The sequence below is a fragment of the Festucalex cinctus genome, chromosome 3 (genome assembly GCF_051991245.1).
Source record: "Festucalex cinctus isolate MCC-2025b chromosome 3, RoL_Fcin_1.0, whole genome shotgun sequence".
Classification (NCBI taxonomy): domain Eukaryota; kingdom Metazoa; phylum Chordata; class Actinopteri; order Syngnathiformes; family Syngnathidae; genus Festucalex; species Festucalex cinctus.
This window is the reverse complement of record NC_135413.1, coordinates 19314461-19314861: the sequence shown is the minus strand read 5'-3', so window position 1 is coordinate 19314861 and position 401 is coordinate 19314461.

Here is a 401-nt window from a genome sequence, read left to right as displayed (position 1 = left end):
CAGATTACGTAATTGATTATCAAATAATCATTAGTTGGAGCCCTAGACATCACAGCATGTGGGACAACTAGAAGGAACTTATTAAATTAAGGCTGATGACACTTTATGTTTTCAACTTTCTGTCTACCAAATGCAATAACCTACTCTCCATCAATAAAACAGCCATCTCAGAATGGAATTTTCTCCTTCACAACATGAAAGTGTTTAAGAGCTGTTGAAGACTTTTACCAAGCAAAGTCACGATCGTCCAGAAATAACCTTGCAACATAAGCAGGATGACCCGCGTCCAGTAAGTTGAGACATGTTTGAGCACCTTCCCGAGAAGAAAGCCAGGAATGCTCTGATGTGCGTACAAAGCAGTGGTCCAATCAGAGAAGAAGAAAGGTCAACGGAAAGGTCGG